Below are 9,971 nucleotides of genomic sequence, written 5' to 3' on the forward strand. Positions count from 1 at the left end.
AAAACTCTATGACTTGACTGGTGTGGTGGCACACACCTTTAATCCCACCACTTGGGAGGCAGAGGCAAGTAGATCTCTGTGAGGCCAAGGTCAGCCTGTCTACTTAGCAAGTTCCTAAGCCAGCCAGGGCTGCATAGTGAGACCCTGTCTCAGAAAAAAAAAAAAACAAAACCAACAACAACAAACAAACACCCCCTCCCAAACCCTAAATTGCTCCCAGAGCAAAACAAGGGATTTTTAATGGAACTTAAAATCTATTACTAGCTCAAGCCGGGCATGGTAGCACACTCCTTTAATACCAGAACTCAGGAGGCAGAAGCAGGTGGATCTCTATGAGTTCAAGGCCAGCTGGGCCTTGATCTATATAGTGAGTTCCAGGCCAGCTGAGGCTACTGGGAGACCCTGTCTCAAATAGACCAAAAAAAAAAAAAATCCATTACTAGCTATACTGCACATTATTGTACAAGGTTATTTATCTAAAACAATAAATACTGTACTTTATGGATAATTTAGGTACTTCTTAAGAATAAATTTTATTCTATAGAATTTTTCTTTTGGGGGAGGAATTTTTCTTTTTGTAAACATTTTATTTATTCTTATTTTATGTGAATGAGTACATTTCCTGCATGTGAGTAAATGTACCCATGTTGTGCAGAGTCTGAGGAGGTCAGAAGAGGACATTGGATCCCCTGGAACTAGAGTGACATAGTTGTTAGCTGCCATGTGGGTGCTGGGAATTGAACCCCAGTCCTCTGCCAGAGTAGTCAGTGCTCTTAACCACTGAGCTATCTCTCCAGTCCTGGGATTTTTTTTTTTATGTTGACTGTAGTACCATATTAAAATGAGGTTTTGAATGTCCAGATTAATATAATACTATCTTTTTCATGTATCTCTGTGTGTGGTGTGGGATCATGTGTATATGTGTTTGCATGTGTGTGGGCAAAAATGTGTGTGAGGGTGCATGTGTGTATGTGTGTAGACCAGAAGTTGATATGGGGTGTCTTCCTCCACCACTCTCCCTCTTATATGTTGAGACAGGGTGTCTTACTTGAACCCAGAGTTCTCTGCTTCTTCTAGTCTAGCTTAGCCACTCTGCTCTAGGGACCATATTCACCTTCATGTGAGGATTACAGGCATGCCGCTTCACCTAATTACAGGGTACTGGGGCCCAAACTTTACCTGTGGAGCCAGCCTCCTAATACAATGCTGCTTTTGCATGCATTAATTAGTGGAATGGTTTTTTTGTTTGCTTGTTTTTCTTTATCTATCCATCATCTATCTAATGCTCTCTCTCATCTATCTACCATCTATCATTTATCTATCATCTATCATCTATTATCTATCTATCTATCTATCTATCTATCTATCTATCTATCTATCTATCAATCATCTATCAATCTATCATCTATCACCTATTTATTTGAGACAGGATCTCCCCATGCATCCCTGATTCACCTGGTACTAGATATATAGAACTACACTGGTCTCAGCTTCTCAGAGATCCACCAGTCTCTGCCTTCTGAGTGCTGGCATTAAAGTCTTTTTAGAATTTTGATATGACATTTCAGTAAATTGCCTAGGCAGGCCTTAAGCTTGCAGTCTTCTGACTGATTCTCCAGAGTAGTTGGGATTACAGGCCTATGTGGTCATACCCAGCTTGTTTTTTTGTTTTTGTTTTTTTAACATTTACTTAGTGTGTGTGTAGAGGGGGGTATGGTGAGCCCCACCAGGACACATGAAGAAGTCAGAGGACAACTTCAGTGAGTTGCTTCTTTCCTTTTGTTAGAAATAAAACCTGAGGTCCAAGAACCCCATTGATATGATACAAAGAACACAGGGACTAAGGGAAAGTAACTCAGCAAGGCAGTTCTTGATGTTGTAAAAGGGTGCATTGCATCATTCAAATCAAGCAAGCACACCCAACCTGGAAGTTTGATAGGTTTTTTTTTTTCCCTAATACAAGAATACTGTGTCTTTTCCCCATTGGCTAGGGTCCTACCCCACAAGTCTTTCAAAGTTGGCAAGTTTTAAAAGAATCAGAGCAAAGGAAATGAAGAGAGAAAGGGCTCACTGCCTCAGATTCTAAGAATGCAGCAGGGCTTTTGTATAAACAAAAGTTTTACAGGGTGGTGGGGGGATTAAAAGATTTAATTTTACCTTGTTTGACAGAAAAGACTTCTATTTAATGTTTCTTACTCCTTCTATCACATGGTCCCCAGGGATAGAGCTCAAATAGTCAGGCTTGACACTAAATCTTCTTTAGCAGTAAACTCCTTTACCCCCTGAACCATTTTGCCTGTCTGGTTTACTTTTTCTTTTTTTTTTTCCTTTGTTTTGTTTTTGGTGTTTTTGAGACAGGGTCTACCCGTAGCCTCAGCTGGCCTGGAACTCACTACATAGACCAGGCTGACCTTGAACTCACAGAGATCTGCTTGCCTCTGCCCTCCAAGTGCTGGGATTAAAGGGTGTACCACCACAACCGGCTTGGTTTTTTCTTTTTTTTTCAAGAAAGACAAGCACGTGGGAGACAGAGGCAGGTGGATCTTTGTGAGTTCAAGGACACCCTGGTTTATGTAGCAAGTTCCTTACCAGGCAAGGCTAGAGACCAGAGAGAGAGAGACAGAGAGATACACAGAGAGAGACAGAGAGACAGAGAGACAAAAAGACAGAAAATATCTTGGGCTGCAAAGAACTATTCAGTGAGCCTTTATTATTTTAATTTATTTACTTTTATTTTTTTTAATTTATTTTTTAAATATTTTATTTATTATTTTTTTTATTTGTATATTGCCTGAATGTAGGTACATGCACCCATGTCATGCAATGCCCTTGGAGGATAGAAGAGGCTGTACATGCACCCATGTCATGCAATGCCCTTGGAGGACAGAAGAGGCTGTCAGATCCCCTGGAACTGGGGTTATGAACAGTTAGCTGCCATGTGGGTACTGGAATTCAAACCCAGATCTTCTGCAAGAATAGCCAGTGTTCTTAACCGCTGAGCCGTCTCTCCAGTCCTATTTACTTTTTTTTATTTTTTATTTTTTGGTCTTTTTGAGACAGGGTCTCCCTGTAGCCCCATTTGTACTGGAACTCACCATGTAGACCAGGCTGGCCTTGAACTCACAGAGATCTGCCTGCCTCTTCCCTATTTACTTTTATTTTATGTGTATGAGTGTATTGCCTGTATGTGTGTAAGTGCACTGGTGTCATGTAGTGCCTGCGGAGGACAGAAGAGGGTGTCAGATCCCCTGAAACTTGAGTTATGGCTGGTTGTTAGCCACCATGTGGCTACTGGGATTTGAACTGGATCTTCTGAAAGAACAACCAGTGCTCTTAACCACTAAGCCACCTCTCCAGCCTCCTGGTGGGTTTTTTGAGCTATTCAAATACGGGCAGTAGCAGCCAGCTTCGGTTTTGAATGGGTTTTTCCATCTCAGCTGCCCCTCACTGAGGCCCAGATATACAAAGTTGGCCTCCAGGAAGAAGGCAGATTATTTGCATTAGGAAGTCAGGACCTTCTTCTAAGGAGGGGAAAAAAGCCCTCTGGCACACTTTCCTTCCAGATTTGTAGTTAGGGAGCTCTTTGGTTGACTTAGGCACATCCTTCCTCTGCCTTCAAAGACTAAAGGCAAGAAAGAATATCTAGGGCCAAAGGGAGGGAAGAAAACAGTAAAACAAAACAAAACAGCAACAACTAAACTGCTCAAATCCCAACTTCCTTGAGGAAGATGAGTGTGGGTGGGTTGGTGACTCAGGCTCTGACAGAGTTCCAAGGTTTTTCTGGAAACTGCAGTGCTTTGAAATAGAAGCATTAGCATGGCGTGCTAAAGCTGTGGAGGGCAATTTTCCTATGCTGACCCTTGTGTGAAATTCAGTAAAGATGAATACAAGGTGAGTCCAAGTAGAACCAGTTTCCTCTGGGCAGAGTTTCCTCTGTTGGAGGTGAGGAGAAACCTAAGAGATTTTAAAAAGTGAGGTTGCAGATGCTATGTGTGGGTGATGTCTAAGGACTGAGGGCTTGCAAGTGGAGTTTGTGGAGGGCTTCTTCCTGCTTACACAGAAAATCTATTCTTTCATTTTATAAATATTTATTGAGTTCTTATTCTAGACTGGAGGATCAAGCAACTAACAAATGGCAGGAAAAAAAATTCCTTGTGGAGGGGGACAGAAAATATACATGGGAGTAGCTAAGATGGCTGGCTCTCAGGATAGATAGAGATACAGTGTTCAGGTGGGTCTGTGGTGCAGGCCTGTGATTATAGCAAACTTCGGCTGTAGAGGAAAGAGGATCACAAGTTCAAGGCCTGCCTAGGCTACAGAGTGAGTTCAAGGCCAGCCTGGGCAACTTAGCAAGACCCTTCCATAAAATGAAAAGTTAAAAGGGGACTAAAGGGACTGGGGCTGGAGGGAGGGCTGGAAAGATGGCTCAGCAGTTAAGAGCACTTGCTGTTCTTACAGAGGACTTAGGTTCAGTTCTCAGCTAACAACTGTCCATAACTCTAGTTTCAGGGTATCTGATACCCTCTTCTGGCCTTCACAAACAGCAGACATGCACACGGTACACATACATGCATGCAGGCAAAACATTCATACCTAAAAATAAGATTTTTTTAACATTTTATTATTATTTTTTAAATTTTATGTGTATGAGTGTATTGCCCGTATGTGCAATGACACGGAGGTCAGAAGAGGGCTTCTGATTCCCCTGGAATCCAAGAGTTTAAGAGTTAAGGACGGTTCACAGCTGCCATGAGGGTGCTGGTAGTCAAACCTGGGTCAACAGCTAAGCCATCTCTCCAGACCCCCAATTTTTTTTTCTTAAGGAACTTGGGCATAGCTTAGTGATAGAGCAACATCATGCATTGGGTTTAATTTCCAGTACTGGGGGGAAAAGTTCAAATACATAGTTTATGCTTGTATATAGCCACATATAGGTTACAGTTACTTTTTTTATTTTTTCCTTTAAAGGTGTGTGCCACCACATCCAACTTAATTTTTTAAAAATATTTTATTATTTTTATTTTATGTGTATGAGTGTATTGCCTGCATGTGTGTAAGTGTACCCGTGACATGCAATGCCCACAAAGGTCTGAAGTGTCAGATTCCCCTGGAACTGGAATTATGGATGGTTGTTGGCTGCCATGTGGGTGCTGGGAATTGAACCTGGGCTTTCTGAAAGAGCAGCCAGTGTTCTTAATCACTGAGACATTTCTTCAGCCCCCAGCTTAAATTTTTTAAAAGATTTATTTATTTTATTTTATGGGTATTAATCTTTTGGTTGTGTGAATGCAAGTGCACCAAGTGTGCAATCCCTGAAAAAGTCAGAAGAGGACATCGGATCCCCTGGAACTGAAGTTACAGATGGTTGTTAGGTGTTATGTGTGTTCTGGGAACTGAACTCAGGTCCTCCAGAAAAGCAGTAAGTGCTCTTAACCACTGAAACATCTTTCTAGATTCTGTTATGGTTACTCTTGAGGGTATGGTGTGAAAGGTGAGGGGACACTTCAGGGGACAGGTTCTTCAGGTACAGGGTGATCTGGGTACCTGAGGAAGGAAGGATTGGAAAACACTGTAGCTGGACTCAGGAGACAGAAGGTAGATGAGTTTGGGAACAGTTTTATGGAAGGTCTTAATGCGTCAGTGCAGACCTGTGTGGCTTTTACTCGAAGGAGACTAGCAGTTATTGGAAGGAAAATTTGAGTAAGTAGAAAGAAAAACAAGTGGACTCTACTGATGGTTCTTCTACCCACAGGCAGTGGCTGCTTCAATCTTGCTTTCTCCTCCCTAAACCTTTTGCTAGCTTTGCTAGCTTCCTTTCTGGTTTGATAAAGCTCAATCCCAATCCAGCCCCCGCTCCACCATCCTCTGCTTTGACTTTCCTTACTGCCTTTTTCCTATATGGTTTGACTTTTTTTTTTTTTTTTTTGGTCTTTTTGAGACAGGGTCTCCCTGTAGCCCCAGCTATCCTGGAACTCACTATGTAGACCAGGCTGGCCTTGAACTCACAGAGATCCACCTGCCTCTGCCCCCCCAAGTGCTGGGAACTTTTTTTTTTAAACTTATTTATGTAAGTGCACTCCTGTTGTGTAGTATCTATGGAGGCCCGAAGGGGTGACAGTCTCCTTGGACTGGAGTCACAGATGGTTATTATCCACTATGTAGGTCTTCTGCAAGAGCAGCCAGTGCTCTTTGCCTTTGAGCCATCTTTCCAGCACCTCCTATAAGGCTTTTGCATTTATTTTCATCTGCCTTAGTTCTTTTTCCTTTCCTCTCCCCTTCTCTTGCCTCCCGACTGCTCCCCAGTACCACCTCTGTCAGAGACAGTGCCTCTGTCTCTTGTGTTATGAGACAAGGTTTCACATAGCCTTGGGCTGGCCTAGAACTCTCTATATCTAGACCAGGCTGGCTTCAGGCTTACAGAGATCCACTTGCCTCTGCCTTCCGAGTGCTGGGACTAAAGGAGAGTGTTGTCATGCCTGGCTTCTTGTCTCTCCTTCTTTGAGCTCATTCTTTTATATCTTTCAAACCTCAACTTTCACTCATTCGTCACATCTTCAGCCCAGGTAGCTATACAAGTCTATGTTGAGAGGGTCCCTGAGCTTGGCTTAATGCTCTGCTGACACATTTCAAATTCTTAATCATTTTTGAACGAGAAACTTTGCTGTTGTTTTGCTTTGCTCTGGGTTCTATATGTAGTAGGTTTTGATGTCTGTTATACACCACTGCCTTATGCTGAGTATAGAATGGAGGACAAAAAAAAAAAAAAAAAAAGTCGTCGCTCGTTCAGATTAGTGAAAGAGGCAGAAAAAGAACCAACCAACCAAACAAACAAACAAACAAAACAAAAAAATGAACAAAATTACAATTCAGGTAAATGCTATTAATATAAAGGAAAGCTATCATATAGGAATTTGGCTTAGTCAGGGAAGTGGTTTTAACATCTTGTCCATATTGGTCTTAAACACCTGGGTATCCTCCCACTTGGTACATCCCTCCACACATCCCTATGTTTCCTACAGGCCTATAACACTGCCTGGCCTTAATATTTTTGGATGAAAAGGTTGGCTTTTTAAATATCTCTTATCCCTTTTTGTAGTACTTCAGGTTGAACCTAGGCCTCATGCATGCCAAGGAAGTGCTCTACCACTGAGGATATGCTAAGGATCCAAGGATGACATTACACTTCTGATCCTCCTGCCCTCCCCCCTCCCCTAGTTCTGGGATTGCAGGTTTGTATCACTGTGCCCTGATTTTTAGGCAGAGCTGGGAATTGACCCCGCTGCTTTGGCCATGCTAAGCAAGTACCACACCGCCAACTGAGCTATATTTTTGGCCCTTCCCTAGTCCCCTACCCTTTTGTGCGTGTATACATGTGAGGTATATGTATGTATGTACACATACATGTATGCGCAGTACATGTGCTTGGAGGTCAGAAGCAGGCATCAGGTGTCCTCTATCACTCTCTGCCTTGTCCCTTTGAGGCAGAGTTTCTGAGTGAACCTGGTGCTCACTAAGGCTAGACTGGCTGGTCAGCAAGCCTCAGGGATTCTCCTGTCTTTGCTTCCCCAGCGCTAGAACTCTTTTTGAATGTGGATGCTTAGGATTGAACTAAGGTCTTTAACTTTAGGACTGAGCCATCTCCCTAGCCCCTCCCTAGCGAAATCTTTTAAACTTTTTGAGATAGGTCTCACTTATTTGCTGAGGCTGGCCTTGAACTCACTCTGTTGCCCAGGGAGGCTTGAGCTTGAGATCTTTCTGCTTCAGCCTTCTGAACAGCTAAAATTACAGGCCTGTGCCATAGGGCCTGAAGTAGCCTAAATTTAAAAAGAATTTGGCACTATGAATTTTCCTTTCTGTCTCCTTTTTTTGTATCTCAAGTTGGCTTGGAATTCACTATGTAGCCCAAACAAACCTCAGACTCTTGAGGCTCCTCCTGCATCAGGCTCTGGAGTGGCTAGGATTACAGGGATCAGCCACCACACCCTGTTTAGAACATTTTTTCCAAACAAACTTGATAAAAAGTTGTCACATGAGGGTTTTGAAAGATTATTTGGATGTTTCAATTCCAAATGGATTTGAGGGGAAGAGATTAAAGGGATTAGGAGGCATAGGTATAATGTAGAGGAGGGCTTGAATTAATATCTTATTTACCAACCTTCACTGTCAGGCATTTATATTTGTCACTGGCAATGTGATATTAAGAGGTGACAGAATTTCTTTCTGTAATTTATAGAGAAGGGAGGGAGGATCAATGTGCTGTGTTGGAGCAGAAATGGGGAAAAACCCCTCCTCACCTTCATTTCAGTCTCTTCATAATGCAGCAATCCACAAACGTCTGCCAGAGAAATGTCTGCAAATGTTCTGAAAACTTACAGTTCCAATGGAATATTTTCTCTGAAAAATTTTCTTACTGTACCTTTCTTCTTTTAGTAGTGATTTTTGTTTTGTTCTTTTGATTACTTTTTTCAAAACAAAAATCAAAAGTAAATGCTAAATACAAAGGAATGGTCTTATGAGGCCTTATGTAGATGACTTTGAACTTCGTTTTTTTTCCTTGAGACAGTCTCCCAGTAGTCCCAGCTGGCTTCTCACAGAGATCCTCCTCCGGCTTCCTCCTGAGTGCCAGGATTAAAGGCCAGCGTCCCTCCTCCCGGCCTAGGCGCAACCCTGACTTTCTGATCCTCTTGGGATTACAAACATGCACGACCATGCCCAGTTTATGCATGCCCTTTCTGAAAAATCAGTCACTGTTTTTTCTGCTTTTGACTTTTCACTGCTTCCCCTCTACCTAGAGGAAAACACTCATCACTGGAAAAGCTATTTTCAGTGGCCTCAAGGCATACTAAACCTTTTCACTTGGAAAGGAATTCTACAAACCTTCTTCTGTTTGAAAAGCAGTAGGTTACAAATGAGTAAAATATTATATATGCAGCAAATTGCTACATCTTTTATCCTGTCCCAGATGCTGCAATGGAAAATGTGTGGGGATAAATACAGCGGTGGTAAATTCCAATGAATATTATGAAGGACACCTCTGTTACAGAGTAAGATGCACAGGTTGCCAAAAGGTTAAACATTCATTCAGAACAAAGGGACCCAGACAAAGCAGGTGGAAAATAGGTCTGCTGACTGGTGGGTTGCTTAATATGTCAGTTGTTTCCTAGGGAGATGGTGGAGAGGAGTGAGCACTAAGGTTTGGCTCTTTGACCTTGCTCACGTCATCAAAACTTGTTTAAACCTGTCTTAGCATAAGAGCTTGGACTATGCATCAGTAAGATTCTTTCATCTCAAATTCCATGGTTCTATGATTACGTGGGTGGAAATGGGCCATTCTGTCGATTTCCTAGTCTCTAGGAGCGAGGAAACTAGCCTTTGGGTGTGGGACTAACTCGATGGAGAATTATCCACGTAGAGGTGGGCCGCTTCCCCATTACCGGGTTTTGAACTGTGGGTGCATTTGGAAATTTTCCAAGAGAATTCCTCCCTCATTCTTAACGCTGGTGTGATGGTTCTGCAGTTTTGGAACGGAGGAGCGGGAAGGGCCCATTTTAGACTGAGACTGTTTATTTGACAAAACATTTTCCCTTTCCTTGATTTTGGACTCTTAAATTGCCAAGAATGAGACTCTAAAGGGCTAGAAAGGGGAATTATGATTGCGGGACCTGGGAGGGCCTGTAAAATCCTGCTTCAGCATTTGAACCCTTTCCTTGGTGTTAGGATCTTTCCTTAAGTGTGTATTTTTGGCATAGCGGGCCTAGAGTCAGGCCCAGCACTGCAGAGGGCTGACGGATGCTTTCTGCGCTGCAAGGATGGCGTGACCGAGCTCAGGGCTGGAACGGCGAGGCCCAGGCCCGCTGCGAGAGACAAGGGCGCGGCTGCGGGCGGACCACGGGGAGGGGCTTCGCCCAGGCGCCGGGGCCGGAGCCGAGCAGGGCCGCCCGGGCTCGGCGCGCGGGACGGCCGGGCGAGCG

This window comes from Nannospalax galili, unplaced genomic scaffold (genome assembly GCF_000622305.1).
Source record: "Nannospalax galili isolate Female #2095 unplaced genomic scaffold, S.galili_v1.0 scaffold11, whole genome shotgun sequence".
In the NCBI taxonomy this organism is placed as follows: Eukaryota; Metazoa; Chordata; class Mammalia; order Rodentia; family Spalacidae; genus Nannospalax; species Nannospalax galili.